General features: G+C 36.1%; 1 protein-coding gene across 1 annotated transcript in view; it reads left to right on the top strand.

Moving 5' to 3' along the window:
* Window positions 1–15,549, top strand: part of LOC139706414 (ERC protein 2-like) — a gene marked incomplete at its 5' end in the record, with an annotated part of 375,567 nt that overhangs the window by 40,284 nt on the left and 319,734 nt on the right. The gene's annotated exons all lie outside the window — the stretch shown is intronic.

Below are 15,549 nucleotides of genomic sequence, written 5' to 3'. Positions count from 1 at the left end.
TTTTGAACAACCAACAATAAAAATTAAAAAAAAACAGAATCTGATATATTAATCTTACATTTGAAAAACAGCATTATTCTAGCATAGCATCTTCTACAGTATGTTTGCCAGGATATTAATAGGATGCTACCAAAAAAAAAAAAAGCAAATAAATTAATTTCAGAAAATGTGAATTAAACCTAAACTGTACTCTCAGAGCATTTTGAAAATTCCTGAAAAAGAATTTCCCAGATTTATTTCACTGTGGGCTATTTTCCTTCCCTATGCCTAGTACATCTTCCCCAACAAGAGTGCTTATGGAACTTGTTTTCTCTGGAAAACTTTTGGGAATGTTGGTATTACACATAGCAAAGAGTTTTTGGAGGGAGATCACTTCTGAAAATATTGGTAGTAGGGGAAATAGCAAGATCCAGGATCAGGAACAAAGTTTGTGTTACATGGGAGAAAGTTTAGACCTTTGAGTTCTTGAGTATGACTGAGATGTTTTGGTTTGGGTATGAGGTGTCCCCAAAGCTCATGTGTGAGACCATGGAAGACTTTTCAGTGGTGAAATAACTAGATTATGAGAGGTGTGACCTAATTAGTGGGTTAATCCACTGCTATGGATTAACTAGGCAGTAACTATAGGCAAGTAGGATGTGGCTGGAGGAAGTAGGTCACTTGGGGGTGTGCCTTTGGAGTTTATATTTTGTCCTTGGTGAACAGAGATCTCTTGTTGCTTCTTGGCTGTCACGTCCTGAGCTGCTTCTCTCTGCCACACTCTTACGCCATGATGTTCTGCTTCACCTTAGGCTCAGAGCTATGTATAGTGTCAGCTGAATAGTGGACTGAACCTCTGAAAATGTGAGCCAAGATAAGCTTTTCCTCATTTATGTTTTTCTTGTCAGGTCTTCTTGCCACTGAGTAGGAAAAGAAACCTTCACATATCTTTGGCTTCATTAGGATTGCCATTTTGCACAAATTCCCTGTTTTTCCTTATAGGAAAAGCAAAAGTGTTGACCAAGTTCACTTATGTGGTATACATAGTTTTAAGATCTCACGTTGCAGTCCCATTCTTGGTGTCTTCCTCTTTCCCCTGCTTGCTCGTGGATATTCTGTGCACCTCTTCCTCCTACCCTATGCATTTAGCCTCTCAAATTTTACATATTCAGAGAATGCTTTCAGTATTTTTTCAGGAGCATTCTGTACTTCATTCTCATAGTTGTTGATTTGTATATTACTCCCTCTAAAACAAAGGCCTCTGGAGGGCAAGAATGGTATTTAATTTATCTTTGGACTCCAGCCCCCAGTAATAAACATTAGTTGTTGTTGGTGCATGGTTGCATAAAGGGGTTAATGTTAATGTTTTAGTGTTCTAGGGCTGTCATAACAGATTACCACAAACTTGGTAGCTTAAAACAACAGAATTGTGTCTGCCAGTTCTGAGGCCAGAAATCAGAAATCAAGGTGTTGGCAAGGCTGCACTCCCTCCAGAGATTCTAAGGGAGAATCTTCCCCATCTCTTTTACCTTCCAGTGGCTTTTGGCACTCCTTGACTTGGGCTGCAAAAATCCAGTCTTTTTGTTGATCTTCACACAGCCTTCTCTGATTCTCTGCTCTGTGTGTCCTTTAAAAAGGTATTGATCTTTGGATTTAGGGTACACCCAGTTAATCTGTAATTAGGATCTTTAACTTAATTATATCAAAAAACTTTTTCCAAATAAGGTCATGTTCAGAGATTCTTGAACTTGGATGTCTTTTTTTGGGGCACCATAAAACTCACTACAGATACCAAGTGGATTTTTCAAGGCTGAATAATCTTTTAGAAAAGAATAGAGAGCCAGCTGTTTTTCAGAGTTGGATGTTCTAGATAATCTAGTGGTCCAATAGATGCTTCCCAAACTTGGATGTCTAGAAAGTATCACTGATTTATCTTGCTGAAATTTTCATCAAATGGGGAAGTTACCTCAGGATCTATGAAGCTGTTTCTAATTGACTGGAATGGACTCGTGAGGCAAACAGAATCCCTGAGATGTTAAACAAGGCAGACTTTCTGAGAGGCATGAATAGTCTCCTTGAAAGATTTCCATAAGAGGCTGAATAATTTAAGTTTATAGAAAACAGTACACAAACATATTTTATCCAGCAAAATGTGTTCCTCTTTGGCAGTGTTTTGAGGATGAAGTGAAAGTGGTTGCCCATATTTCTGGTGCTTTATGTACTTCCCAACAGGGTCCAAAAAACATAAGATTCTCAGAGGAAAGCAAAGTCTTCCCTCCTTCACAATCTACTTCAAAATCTACAGTAGACTTTGGAACCTCTCTGGTTAACGTAACCACTTCTTAAATGATTCAATTTCTGTTTCCAAGTTGGAGATAAAGGAGTCTGGCAGTGTTTTCCCTGACAACATCCTAACTCATCTTGTCTTTGTGTAAACTTGCTGCTATTGATATGCACTAGAATGGCAAGCTCAGTTGGTGCATTTGGTTTATCCATCATCAGAAGATTGTAGTTTCTAGACATATTTTCCCCTCTGGCTCAGACAGTACTTCCTTTAGATTACTGCTCTCATTTCTGGGTATTTCTTGTGTTTCAGCTAGATAGGAAGCTGTCAGTACATTTTCCCCCTGCCCCCACCCCGGTAACACTGGTAATTGTTAAAGGTAGGGCCATGGATTTTAGTGGTTTTTCTATCCAGGACACTCTGTTTAGTATCTAAGCATGATGCAAAGTGCTGCCTGTGTCCATCCTTAGATTGCACTGAAAATGGTTACTGTTTAAATGGGTAAATGCCTAATGGCCAGTTTTCTGATAGGATATCAGGCTGCTCAGAAACAACAGTTCTTTAGTTTGTGGGTGGTTTAATGGGTTCTGGTATTGTGGAATATGAGCTAACAAAATGTAATCATAAAACCACAGAATGTTGAACTAGGCTGGGTCCATGACTTGGCTATTGTGAATTGCACTGTACCAATTAAAAAAAGCACAAATAAATAACAGTGTCAGAGTAGGAACTGGATGGGTGAGTTTCATCTCCTCATTTTATAGATGTAAAAGTAGTGGGAACACCCCATCACAACTGCTACTCTCTGAACAGCTCAGTTATGATTTTTCATAAAATTGTAGGATTATAAACAAAGAAATTAGTGCCACAAGAGTAATACAATAGGGCTGGGGATGTGGCTCAAGCGGTAGCGCGCTCGCCTGGCATGTGTGCGGCCCGGGTTTGATCCTCAGCACCACATACAAACAAAGATGTTGTGTCCGCTGAAAATTAAAAAATAAATATTAAAATTCTCTCTCTCTCTCTCTCTCTGTCTCTTTAAAAAAAAGAGTAATACAATAGAATATTATCAAGTCAGTGTTCACATAATAAATTGATTTATACACACAGAGAGAGATAAAAATTGCAGGATGAAGCAGATTATCCATACCAAAATGTTCACTACCATAATAGAGCTATGATCATGCTTAATAATTTCAGGAGCAATGATGATAAACACAGAAAGGGGTAACTGTTGTTTTCCCTTGAAGGGAGGGGGAAGAAAGAAAATCAAACTGACCAAAAATTTGATTAAAATCAAGTAGCTTGATTTTAATTATTTTTCAAATCATGGCAGTTCTTGCTTTTGATGTAATTAATTTTTATAGTTATTGTCTTTTTTTTTTTAACTCATGGAGCTCAGTTTTTTCCAAGCTCCCTGTTCCTTAGTAAGAAAACGCTTCCAATTTGGAAGAGGCTGTTAGAAGTCCCAACAGAAACAATTGCTTGATTTGGCCAAGGTAAATTTGCACAAGGTTTGGTGTTACTGCCCATTTCAGAATCATTTATGTTCTTCCTGAAAGTCAATGATCTGAAGCCCCAACTTGCCTTGGATGTGAAAGTGTGTTCCTAAATTCAACATATACTTTAGTGGGGAATATTACAATGGAAGTCAGTCATGAGCTTTCCTTTCCTTCAGCTATTTCCATGTACAAAAAAAATATTTCTGAATATCTGAGGATAGGAGAAGTGTTTTTATTACTTGAAAAGTAAATTTGTGAAAACGATTTCAGTGCTAAATATTTGGCTAAAGTTGAAACATTGCAGCATATAAGCATATGTAGAGGGAAAGTGTATACATACAAGGGGTCTTTTGCAGGATTTTCTAGTTGAAGACATTAGTTTGGAGCATTTTAGATTGGGTGAAAAGTAAAGCTACTTTTTTTCGCCTTGTCTGTCTATATATCTATGCATCTATCTGTCTGTCTATCTATATTTATCTAGAGCAAATGCTAGCATACACATATGTAAGTATAAATACTAAACATAATTACATAGAATCACAGCTCCATTATAGCCTGGAGATTCCTCTGAGCTTTGATGTTTTCACCTGTACATTATCCTAGCTGGTATATGAATAGCTATATCTATCTATCAGAAAGATTAAGATGCACATCATAATTATAGCTCCTTTACTGTTTTTCTGCTACATTTCCTCTCCACTCCTGTGGTTATCATTTATGTTGTTCAAGTCTTTTCTATTTTCTTCCTTCTCAGTATGATGTTCAGAGTGGGCCCTTTGGAGATGGAGAGAGATATTTTTCAGGACTCAGTTTTGTCATTTATAAGCTCTGCAAATAAATGGGGAACAATAACACTACCTGTCTCAGAATAAAAACGGGCCTCATGAAACCTCTTCATAGGTGTCTGCTAATGTTATCATTATCAGAGTAATTAACTTTTAATGATAGCTGAAAGAGTATTAGCATATAATACTCTATGGTTAATTTTACTAACTATATGTGGATGATGGAGCATGTAATATATCATGGTGATCATAAATGGTGTTGCTATTCACTATTAAACAGCAGTTGCTGTTCATTGACTGTTTCTACTTTTTTTAGTGCACTATAATAAAACACCCTGAAAGTCATGTTTCAATTACTCTTTGAGTTATTATTGCTATTATTATCCTGATTTTATGGGTGAGGAAACTAGAGTTTTGAAAGATTGTGTCTTTCTCTAAGTTATGGTAAGTGGACGGTTAAGATTTGAACTTGAGAACTCTAGGTCAACAGCATTTACTTGTAGCTATTATTCTTTCTTGCCTCTGACAATGTATTAATATACTAGATAGTCGTAGCAGATATATGTCGCACCATAAATAATTATTGTTGGTCAGACTGTGTCCTTACCTTTTCTTCCATCATGCCATTTTTGCCCAAAGAAGTGTTAAATAGGAAATGCAGATGCCCAGTTGATTTTCTGGGAGCTCCAAGCCTACCTATCTGACTCTGAGATCCCCATATCAGTTCATGGATGAAATTCCTTAGTTTACAATCGACTAATGTGTTAATTTAATCTTTGTTTTTGTCACTGTATAACTGGGCACAAAGTAGGCCTTTAATAAATTCTTATTTATTTGCTTATGCCTTTCCAGAAATAGTCTATATACATACAAATATTTCTTCTGTTGTTCCCAATTGGAAACATGTTATATGTAACAGAGTGGACATTTCATTTTACATTTTTTTCACAAAAAATTTGCAATTTGTCATTCTCCATTATGATATTGAAAATTCATATTTAATCTTATTTGTCATTTTCTTTATAATATGTAGCCTTTTAAAAATTGCTTAGAAAGTTCTCTTGTGCCCCAAGAATTAAAAAATGGGCTCTCATATTTTCTATTTTGCAAACAACATTTATTTATTTATTTATTTATCTATTTATTTATTTAATGCTGATCATTGAATCCAGTGCCTCACACATGCTAGGCAAGTACTCTGCCACTGAGTCACAACCCCAGCTCTCATATTTCCTTTTAGCACTTTTATAATTCAAGTTTTACATCTAACTTTTTACTAGGAATTTATTTTCATCATAAAGTCATGTAAGACATTTACTACCTTTGTTATTTTTCTGAATGAATAGTTTTCATCCACTATTAATAGAATAATCCACACTTTCCCTATTAAACCTAAATGCTACCATTATCATACACTATATTTTCATATGTATATGAACCTATTTTGGACTTCCTCATTTTTATTCCTGGACTGATCTTTTTCTTTGTGTATTACTACCAAACCCTTTTAATTGCCAAAACTTTAATACATGTTTTAGTATCTGGATCATTCACCTTCTGACATCATAAAGGGTTGGGTTAGGTAATGACCTTTGAGGCCATTGAGCAAACTTTTGTTGGTTTATAAAGATGGTTGAGTCATTGTGTAACAAGCAACTTGCTCAAGGTTCCATCCTCAGATGCCAGCTGAGCAAGAAATGAACCTGGGTGTGTGCTACTAGACTGAATCAGAAGATGGGGCTTTAAAAGATACAGCTCTTCCACATTAGCCCTCAGAGCCTGTTTTCACCTGTAAACAAAGCTTAACCTCACAGATGGCCCTGAAAATACATGAGACATCCTGACACATAACCTCACACAGTGTTGACCACAGAGGACATCTTGAAGCCCTCTGAAGCCAATCCAGGAATGTGTTCCCATTTCACCACACTGAAAACTTAAAGGTTTTCTATCTGTGCTGTACCTTAAAAATTTGAAGGCTAGCCAGGCGCGGTAGCGCACGTCTGTAATCCCATGCACTCAGGAGTCTGAGGAAGATTGGGAGTTCAAAGCTAGCCTCAGCAATGGGGAGGTGCTAAGCAGCTCAGTGAGACCCTGTCTCTAAATGAAAGACAAAATAGGGCTGGGATTGGAGCTCACTGGCTGAGTGCCCCTGGGTTCAATCCCAGGTACCAAAAAAAAAAAAAAAAAAAACAAATTATATATATTTATATTGAAGGCTAGAAGACATTTTAGGTTAGTCTTTCCTAAAAATATCTGAAAAGATGTTATCATATGTTTTTAGAAAAACAAACAACAGGTTCTGTGGGAAAAGGTGAGTTAAATCAAGTTAAGGATCTTTGCTGTTGGACTATTCAGAACCTTTAATATGCTAATACCTATCATAAATCACATTTGCCAAGTATGCTTGATCTTGGAACACAAACCCACTCCAACACCCCTACCTAACTTTTTCACAGTACCCAGAAAAATTTCAGAGAACAAATACTATATACTTTAGAGCAGGATTTCTCACAGTTTGGAAGAAGTTTCTTTTAAAAGGGAAATAAAAAAGAACCTGTAGACATGCAGTATTGTATTGTGAATAATAATTACTTACATCCACTTAGACACAGATAAGACTAAGTATACTTAAAGCTCTTATAGATATATGAAGCCGAATAAAATTGCATATTAAATGAAAATACAGTATTAAAATTAATAAAATTTAAATGAATGATATTAATTGAGTGTGGAGAACGGTAGTGTTTGCTAGGCATGAATTTATACTTGATATGAACATGATATCAACAGCTATAATTCACATGATGGTTCTAAAGGTCTGCAGAGTAGTGTGCTATGTTGACTCAGTTTCCTCAAATAGTGTATTGGTGATGAACCTCTAGTTTGCAAGGTCACCATGATTGTCCGGTGGATAAGACTTGGAGAGAGTATATCAAATAAATAAGAAATCCTTCTATAATTTTCCTATTTCACCCCAAAGCAAACTTCAAACACAAAGGTATGTATAGATCTTCTTTGATTTATGATGGATTAACATTCTTTACCCTATTGAAAGTTGAAAATATCACAAGTGGAAAAGTATTTAATATACCTTACCTGCCTAGCATCAGAGCATAGCAAACAGTGCAAGGCAGAGTGTCAGTTGCTTTCCTTGGTGGTTGCATGACTAACTGGCAGCTGTGGCTTGATGCAACAGTGTAGCACAAGAGAGTAGTGTACACATATTGATAACTTGGGAAAAGATCAAAATTCAAAATCCATGGGATTTTTTTCCATGTATTGTACTGTACATGTATCACTTTCACCCTGTAATAAAGTAAAAAAAGAAGTTGAATCATAAAAGTGGAGGACAGTCTGTATTAAAATCTCTCAGCAATCCTTGTTTAGAAGGAGTTATTCATATGATCTGGAATAATTTCATTCTAACTTTTGAGATAATCATATGATAAGACAATATAAAAAGTAGAGAAATTATAAGAAAATTCTTATATCAAACTCATAGACCCTTGAACCACAGGTTCCCATCTTCCAGGAGTATTTGAAACACCCAACTCTAAAATATGGGTTTAAATCAAATAACATTAGTCACTAATTTGTTAGTCATTTACAAATATTTTAAGCATATCTAGATAAAAGCTACTTATGTGGATTTATTGAAAATCATTGACCTGGAGATGAGTTATTGATTATAGTACTAAAGTATTAGTGATTTAACTTCTTTGGGATTCAATGATTGTTTAGGAATTTCATGGCATATCTAAGTAGAATCAATATTTTAAAATTTTATTTTAAAAGCACAATTTGCATTTAATGTGCTTTTTGAAGGGAAAGTGTGATGTGAACGATATATGCTGTTTTCTTGCTTTTTACTTTTGGTAATAATAAATATTTTGAAGATAGGCTTTGCAAATGGTAGAAGGTACCAAAGATTGATAGTTTTGCAAATTGGTTTTAAGTATTTTGAATTTATAACTATCATCATGTTGCAAAATAACATTGACTTTGGAATGGCTTGCTTCCTTTAGTAGTAATTCAAAAATATTATGACAGCTATAGTTTTATAGTGAGCATAAAAACCGGTGAGGTAAGTTCAATGAGGTAAGGTTAGTGTTGGAAATTTTATTAACAAAAACTTTAAGTATTAACACATGAGTTACAATTCCCATGTGTTTTCAGAAATTTGCTGGAACCAAACTGAACATTAAATTTTGAACTTTGGACTAATCACTTAAAACCACCTAATTTTAGTGTAAGAAGTAGCCAAAAACTTAAGTATGAAAACAGGCTTTATAAAGTTGGCTCGATTATTAACCCACAGATGATATGAATTCTTTCACATAGATGACACACTCTTCACCCAGCATTGTTGTTTTCAGGTAGGTGGTATGGGGGACTTGAGTATAATTTTTTTGACAAGTTAGTAAGACAAATGCATCTTTACAATCTGAAAATCTCAACTGCATTATTAACAAGTTGGTGATGTAACTTAACTTTTATAAGCATGGTGTGTGGTTATACAACACCAAATATCCCCCAAATTGATTTTTTGAGTTGAAATCATATAAGAGACCAGACGTACCGTGAAGAGGAAGGGTCATTGTAAATTATGGAGCACTCTATCTAGAATATAGCCGTCACTGTTTCTCTTTGTGCTAGCTAAATATTTAAAAATATAATACAGGTTATCTTCCCCTCCTCTAGTATGTAAGCCTTTGATGGCTAGCTGGAAGTTGGCACCCACAGGTGGGATCAGATAGTCTTTTTCCTTCCATGCAGCATCATTCTACTAACAGTGGTAATCAACAGGAGGATAAATACCTCACTGAGCTTAGCTGGCTGTCTTGAAAGGCTGAAGAACTTAACTAAAGTGACCAAGTCCCTTATTACTCATGACTGTGAGAAGGAGTGACACCTTGTAACTGAAATCCAGGAACCCTGTGAGGAAAGGGACCTCTCTTAAGTTTTTATCTGTAGAGATGTCTTATCCTTACCCATTTTTATGAATTTCATCTTAGAAAACTGCATCTAGGTAGGAGTGAATCTGTAAATATGCAGAAGGTGTCCTATTCTGTCTCTTGAGAAACATTGATGTTAATCCAGGATTGCATCCCCACATAGTTAGACTCTAGTCTAGGTTCTGTAGTATCAGGAGCTCGGGAATCATAAGGTACTTTACCTTTTGGGTGTTTCCCAGCCATCTCAAACTACAGTTGTCTAATCCTGAACATTTGATTTCCTATCCTCAAATTCTGGTTCTCCCCAGTCTTGCCTAGCATAGGAAATAATTTCACTATCTCCTGAGTTGTTGCAGCCAGTAATTTGGGACTCATCTTTAATTTCTTCTTTACTTTTACCTCACAAGCACAAACTTTCAGTCCTGCCTGCTGTCTCCTGCTTACATCTCTTATTGTATCTTACACAGTTGCTTTTTCCTTCCTACCACTTCTGTTCAAGTTGTGGCAGCCAATACCTCACTTCTGGTCACTGCAGTAATCCCTTTACATTTCCTCAGCCTCCATTCCATTGCCTCTAGTTTCGCATAGAGCAGCTGAGGAAATTTTTAAGAGTGCATCAAATTTCCCATTCTTGGCCAACAAGACTCTATTGGTCTTTAGTAACTTGCTTGCTTTCTGATTCAACAAGGTATTCTGTACTTATGTTGAACATTCTCTGCCTCAGACCTAAAATCAATCATTTCTGTAATGAAAATGAATTTCTTTTATGTTTTAGAGACTATAATCGGATATTTGGGTGGGTGCTCTCTGCTATTGAGGTAGCCAGTTTTTCCTAAGCCTTTTAGTGGACAAAGCTAAAAAATAATTTTTGAAAGAGAATATCCATCATGTATTCATGTTGATATTTCCAAATTGAATTTAACACTATAGGGCTTTTACTTACGTTCTTAGATTCTATATCTGTATTACTCTCCTCTCAACTTAAAACTCATTTTAATTAATGATATGGATCTAATCCTTATTTGCTTACTCTCTACCACCAACTCACAAATATATGTTTCAATAAGTTATAGACCTCAATGTCTTGTTAAAAGGCTATATCCCTGTCACCTAATAACGCCTGGCACAAAATGATTTCTTCATATTTGTTTAATGAATGAATAAGTAATTTTTGTTAGTGTATATAAAAATAGCACCTACAGAGAAAAGACATCTGAAATCAAAGTACCTGAAGAAGCTAAAGAATAGATGGGCATAAAAGAGCACAGGGTAAGAGATGGACATGGTCTGGTCTGGTAGAAACAGTTTTTGATGCTGTAGCTGCTGAAGGACAACTTTTTATGTAATTAGGGATTGGTTTAAAAGTTTTTTATTAAAGCAATGATTATTATTTTTATTAAAGCAATGAGTTGTTCTTTCAAAACTGCAGAAATATTTGTGCTAACTGAATTATCAAACCACAGGTCATTAATAGTTATACATTCTCTTTGGTAGAGATCAGTAAAGTAGTAGCCCCTGGTAGTTATAAAAGAGAAGCATATGTGATGTACTCCAGGGAGTCCATCTCAGGCACATTCCCTCTCTGAGAACCCCTTAAAGTTCCAGCCCTTTGTCTTGAGGCCATGAAAGCTTTATCTTAATTCAATGTGATGACATTTCCTGTGGCAAGGACCAGACAACCTTGTGTTTGCTGGTGGGCAGAAATCCTGCCTGAAACATCTAGATGCAAGGAAGATAGAAAGCTTAAGCCTAGACCTTTGTTCCAGGGGCTGAATTTTTTCCTAGAGTCATAGGCCTACATTGATGATATGGTAGCCAGAAGTCACATGTGGTTTTGAGCTCCTGAAATGTGCCTGGTCCTGAGATCTCAACAGAGGTATACTAAAAGTATAAAAATTAAAATTTCAAGATAGTCTGGAAAAAAAGAATTAAGATATCACATTAATGTTTTCCATATCGATTATATTATGATAATATTCTAGATACAGTAGGTTAATTAAATATATTATTAAAATTAACCTCCCCTCTTTCTTTTTACTTTACTAATGGGGCTATTAGGAAATTTAAAGCTACCTATGTGACTTGCATCATATTTACTTTAGACACATGGTCTTAAATCTTGTTCCTGAGAGAGTAGGCATGACTGTGCAGTAGTTCTAGCCAATCCACACACCTCAAACACCACTCACTTCACCAAGGAAAATTCACTCCTCATATCAGTTATATTAACTGACCAGTTTTCATTAAATACAAAGAATATGGAGGTGTTTTTGGTAGCTGACTCTGGAATGTTAACTTTCTATTAAATTCTTTCATAAACTAATTGACTACTCTAGAGAATTTATTCCCAGTTGGGAAATATATCCATTCCCCTGCCCCACACCCCACCTATTCAGATACCCCTCCACATTAACCCATATATCATACAGCAGGTGCTGAAATATTTTAAAATAAATGTCGGACAGTATAACTCTCTGGTACATGTTCGAGCACAAAACTTTCTTTTCTGGTTCTCTACTCTTCCTGAGGGCTGTTGATCAGCAACCTTTATTGCATTTCCTACAGTATATAAATCACTGGATTAGAGGCTGTGGATAGCAGAATTATCAGAAACAATTGCAAAGAATTATTGAGTGTTTCTAAGTGCCAGACACTGTGCTAAGAGAATTTCATGTTATTTAATAACCAAAATAACTAGATGAAGGAAGTACTGTATTATTCCTCATTTTGTGTATAAGTATCATAGTTATGTTCCCAACATTTGTAAGATCTCTAGATGACCCCATTTCCCTTACCATGAGTTGGTTGAACATGTAGTTGCAGTATAGATGTTGTTTAGATAAGAGCTGTCCTCTTGAGCCATTGTCTATCCAAAGAACTCTAATCCAATAGTCTTAATAGGTCCTTCCTCTTTAGTTTCTCTCTCCTCCTCAAGGTCTTAATCTTCAACCCCTGTGCCAACTCCCTAGAACTCCTCTCCTTCTCCCTTTTAGCTCCATCCTTGGCTCTTTCATTTTTGCCTCTTCTTTAACTTTGGGATGAAAGGAGAGGGGAAGTAGATTTTGAGGAACTACATGTAGACAGAGAGGAGGGAGTACAACAGTCCTATTTCTTCTAAGTTCATGGTGATTTCTAGGACAACTAAACCTTTCTAATTTTAAGGTGCCCACCTCTTAGCAAAGTCAGGGAGAAATAGTTTCATATATCATACTGTAAATCCAACCCATACTGGAGATTGGTGAGGTGGAGGTTCTGCCTCTAGAAGTCACTCAAGAATCCAAATATATAGATTCTGGCATCTTATAACATCCTCTGGAAATTGTAGTTCCAAGATCTCTAGAGGAAGGGAAGAGTGTCAAGATGGCACTGACAGAAAGTGATGTGCCTCACTTCTGCATACATTTTATGAATATAAAACACTACAAGGGACTGGGAATCCATATTTTCTCTCTTCAGGAAAGAGAAGAGCTGAATGTGAGATCTAGTGACTACTACCACATCAAGTTTGGGGATATAGGTTATTTTTAGCATTTGTGTCTTTGGAGTCTGTGTGTTATTCATACTTTCAACTTTGAAACTGTTTCCCTACTTGAATGATTGCAAGTTGAATCAAATTCAAATATATCCTTCACCCAAATCTGCTATTAGGAAAAACAAACAAATGAAACTTTGAATGTGAAATGAAACTACATTGGGAGCTTTTTTAAGTGTTCCAGTTTCATTTTCTTTTAGAGTTGTTCTTTGTGATAGCGTGTTTATTCAATTCCTGAAGTGTTGTCAAGTAGGTAGCATTTAATCTGTGAAAATTTTCAAGTGGCTCCTTTTTCTCCCTCAAGTGTTGTTGTCATTTTAAGACTGAAATGAACCATTTGATTTTTAAAAATTATTTATGACACATCAAGTAGCACTCAGTGTTTTGTCACAACGTTGAAACTGTTTCTGAAGGCCCACGTAAAATATGGCAGCAAGGTTGGGAGCCTTTTGTAGCGAACGTTTAGAAACATAACTCACCATTGGAACTGGTTATAATTCCTGGGTGCTGACATGAAGATTGATAATACTTAACTCTGATTTTAGTGATATTTGCCAATTTCATTGCTGTGGTCCTTTTCTTTCAAGTTATTACCTGGAACTGAAGTGATAACAAATGTTTTGTTTTATTCTGCCAGATAAAAGGTTAGAAGTTTGTATGTTACATGCTCTTAAGCACACATGCATGTGTGCACACACACATGTGCATGCACCCACAAATATACAATTGGATCAAAAGGAAATAACTCTTCTATAATGGAAAGATGGTCCTAGTTTTAACATCGGTGATTCATTCCCTTGTGGTTACATCACATATAAAAATTGGGAATTCAACCTTATGGATCTTTGTGCACTGACTGTATCATACAGTTCTAATTTTCTTTCTTTTTTCAGGGAAATGATAGTACTCTTTGCCAAGTATTATTATTGAGTCAACTGCCAAGGTTTGAGAGAGTGTCAAGGGCCTTTAAAATTATTTAGTGTTGAGTGAAGAGGTAGAGAAAGGTATTCCCTATTCCCAAACATTTTAACTTTTATGTCTCTACCCAATGTTGGAATATAATCTAGACTTGAAAGCTTTTCTGATTCTTTTTAAAATGATGTACATTGTTGAATGGATTCAGAACTTCAATCTGACTTAAATCTCACTCATTGATACCCAGTTTGGAACATCTCTTTCTAATTTTTAATAGAATGTATTCTTTCTTGCCTAATATTTTCATCTTTAGACTTCTGCGCATCAGAAGGCCTGTGTGCCTGTTTGTGGTTTTGCACCATCTGGAAGTTCAAATTTGACTTTAGAAATGATGTCATAGTTGCTTACTGCAAACTGGGCTGATGTTGTTTGAGAATTGGATGCAGTTCAGGTTAAAAAAATAAAATAAAATAAAAAAGGACCCTCAAGTTTTGTATCTTGATTCTAGGAGACTGTGTAAAGCTCTAAAGATAGAGTGAAGGTGATTGAAGGGCATGGTCCAAATTCCTTTGAAGTTAAGTACATGCTTTCCAGCACATGGAAAAATCATCTCCCACACAGAAGACCTCAGCTGGCACAGACTCCCTCCTGCCATGTTGAATTTGGGTGTTGCGCATAGTCTGTTGATCACAACCATCCTTGCTCTCTGTTTTATTCCAGGAGATATGTTCTCACAGCTAGGGTTGCTTTTCATCTCCTTGCCCAGGAAGATGCAGCAGGACCCTGATAGATCACACATGGAAAGAAGGTGCTACAAATATTAAGTGTATTATTCATCATTAAAGAGTGTTTTTTTTTTTTTCTAAACTCTCTCCAGCACCACTCACCACCTTCCATATTGTAATTTATTTGCACCACAGTTAAAATGGTGGGCATGTATTTTAGGTCCACATATGGGCCATCCAACTTTGATAACCAGAATGTTGAGCTGAGAGTTCCACAGTCATATTTTTTTTCTCTGAATCTCATTGAGTAGGCCTATTGCAAATATCTATAATTGATTGTAACCACTTCTAACTACTGCTATAATCTAAAGTGTTCAGCATGTTCTGGCAATTTCCAAGGACCTCACCAAATGCCCATGCTTTATGCATAAGCTAAATACACATATTGTCATCAGATAGGATGAAAACCCAAAGAGAAATAGTGGTGTTATTCCAGGTTGGTAGATGAAAATAACTTCTCACCCCCCACATCCCGTACAGGCTTGTACCACTAAGCCTGAAGATGAAGATAACTTTTAACAAAGATAAGCCACTTTAGAACTAAGATGCTTAAGCTTTGGTGTACCTGGCATAGGTTTGCTTTCAAAAAAGGGAAGAATCTCAGGACAAGATTATCTCTTCCACTTTGCCAGCCCCTGTATCTGTATGATCATTATGTGAGAAGAGATATAGCTATCTGATATTTGAAGAAACTATAGTTCTCAGGCTCTCTGATCACAGAGTGTCCACCCTCTCTCATTGTGTGGTCAGTAGTATTATGCCTTATGGGCTTCAAACACCTTTTGTCACTCCTTCTTCATGAGGCCTTC

This window comes from Marmota flaviventris, chromosome 1 (genome assembly GCF_047511675.1).
Source record: "Marmota flaviventris isolate mMarFla1 chromosome 1, mMarFla1.hap1, whole genome shotgun sequence".
NCBI lineage: Eukaryota > Metazoa > Chordata > Mammalia > Rodentia > Sciuridae > Marmota > Marmota flaviventris.
This window is presented reverse-complemented; position numbering and strand designations above follow the sequence as displayed.